This window comes from Rhipicephalus microplus, unplaced genomic scaffold (assembly GCF_043290135.1).
Source record: "Rhipicephalus microplus isolate Deutch F79 unplaced genomic scaffold, USDA_Rmic scaffold_17, whole genome shotgun sequence".
Taxonomy (NCBI): Eukaryota; Metazoa; Arthropoda; class Arachnida; order Ixodida; family Ixodidae; genus Rhipicephalus; species Rhipicephalus microplus.
In genome coordinates, this window is record NW_027464590.1 from 8,564,649 (window position 1) to 8,567,163 (window position 2,515).

The window sequence follows — 2,515 nt, forward strand, 5'->3', positions numbered from 1 at the left end:
AGGGCTCGAACTTCCAACCTTTTGGTTAACAGCCGATCGTCTAGCCAATTGCGCCACAGAGACAACCGTGCTCCACTCTCACCACTGTCAGAGCATTTCTACAAAGCTAACAGCCCAAAGAAAAAAAAGAGACACACCGCTCTCGGGAGGGCTTGAACTTCCAACGTTTTGGTTCACAGCCGAACGCGCTAGCCAATTGCGCCACGGAGATATTCGTGCTCCACTCTCACAACCGTCAGAACATTTCTACAAAGCTATAAGCGCAAAGAAAAAAAGAGACACACTGCTCCCGGGAGGGCTCGAACTTCCAAACTTTCAGTTACAAATGTTCGCGCTAGCCAATTCTGCCACAGAAACAGTCGTGCTTCACTCTCACCACCGTGAGAACATTCGTTCAAAGCTATCAGCGCAAAGAAAAAAATGAGACGCACCACTTTCCGGAGGGCTCGATCCTCCAACCTTTTGGGTAACAGCCGAACGCGCTAGCCAAATGCGTCACGGAGATAGTCATGTTCCACTCTCACCACACTCAGAACATTCCTCAAAAGCCATCTGCGCAAAGAAGAAAAGAGACACACCGCTCTCGGGAGGGCTCGTACCTCCAATCTTTCGGTTAACAGCCGATCACGCTAGCCAATGGCGCCACAGAGACATTCGTGCTCATCGGTCACCACGGTCAGAACATTTCTCGAAAGCTATCAGCGCAAATAAAAAAAACGACACACCGGACCCAGGAGAGCTCGAACCTCCAACCTTTCGGATAACAGCCGATCGCGCTAGCCAATAGCGCCACGGAGACAGTCGTGCTCCACTCACATGACGGTCAGAACATTTCTCCAAAGCTATCAGCGCGAAGAAAATATAAGACACACCGCTCTCGGAAGGGCTCGAACCTCTAACATTTTGGTTAACAGCCGAACGCGCTAGCCAATTGCGCCACGGCAATAGTCATGCTCCACTCTCACCAGCATCATAACATTCCTCAAAGGTATCAGCGCAAAGAAAAAAGCGACACACCGCCCCCGGGAGGGCTCGAACCTCCAACCTTTCGCTTAACAGCTAAACGCGCAAGCCAACTGTGCCACGGAGAAACTCGTGCTCCACTCTCACCACCATCAGAACATTTCTTCAAAGCTATCAGCGCGAAGAAAAAAAAGCGACGCACCACTTATGGGAGGGGTCGAACCTCCAACCTTTTGGTTAACAGCTGATCGCGCTAGCCAATTGCGCCAAGGACATTGTCTTGCTCAACTCTTCCCATGGTCATAACATTCCTCAAAGGTATCAGCGCAAAGAAAAGAAGCGACACACCGCCCCCGGGAGGGCTTGAACTTCCAACCTTTCGTTTAACAGCTAAACGCGCTAGCCAACTGTGCCACAAAGAAACTCGTGCTCCACTCTCACCACCGTCAGAACATTTCCCCAAAGCTACCAGCACAAATAAAATAAACGAAACACCACTCATGGGAGGGCTCAAACCTCCCACCTTTCGGTTAACAGCCAATCGCGCTAGCCAATAGCGCCACGGAGACAGTCGTGCTCCACTCTCACCACGGTGAGAACATTGCTCCAAAGCTATCAGCCTGAAGAAAAAGAGACACACTGCTCTCAGGAGGCTTCGAACCCTCAACGTTTTGGTTAACAACCGAACGTGCTAGCCAATGGTGCCACGGAGATATTTGTGCTCAACTCTCCACCATCAGAACATTTCTCCAAATCTATCATCGCAAAGAAGAAAAGCGACACACCGCTAATGGGAGGGCTCGAACCTCCAACCTTTTGGATTTTGCGCGAAGGAGACAGTCGTGCTCTATTCTCACCACGGTCATAACATTCCTCAAAGGTATCAGCGCAAAGAAAAAAAGCGACACACCGCTCCCGGAAGAGTTCGAACCTCCAACCTTTTGGTTAACAGCCGAACGCGCTAGCCAATTGCGTCATGAAGGTAGTCGTGCTCCACTCTCACCACCGTCAGAACATTTCTCCAAAGCTATCAGCACAAAGAAAAAAACGACACACCGCTCATGGGAGGGCTTGAACCTCCAACCTTTTGGGTAACAGCTGAACGCGCTAGCCAATTGCGCGACAGAGACAGTCGTGCTCCACTCTCACCACCGTCAGAACATTTCTACAAAGCTATAAGCTGAAAGAAAAAAAAGACACACACCACCCTCGGGAGGGCTCGAACCTCCAACGTTTTGGTTCACAGCCGAACGCGCTAGCCAATTGCGCCACGAAGACAGTCGTGCCCATCTCTCACCACGGTTACAACATTTCTTCAAAGCTATCAGCGCAAAAAAACGACCCACCGGTCCCGGGAGGGCTCGAACCGCCAACCTTTCGGCTAACAGCCGATCGCACTAGCCAATGGCGCCACGGAGACAGTCGTGCTCCAATTTCACCAGGATAATAACATTTCTCAAAGGTATCAGCGGAAAGAAAAAAAGCGACACACCGCTCATGGGAGAGCTCGAACCTCCAACGTTTCGGCTAACAGCCGATCGCACTAGCCAAT

General features: G+C 50.8%; 1 non-coding gene across 1 annotated transcript; it reads right to left on the reverse strand.

The window, feature by feature from the left end:
* Window positions 1-2,167: 2,167 nt before the first annotated feature.
* On the reverse strand, window positions 2,168-2,241 carry TRNAH-GUG (transfer RNA histidin (anticodon GUG)). Its single transcript has one exon. It is a non-coding gene; the product is annotated as a tRNA-His (tRNA).
* Between the last annotated feature and the right edge of the window lie 274 nt (window positions 2,242-2,515).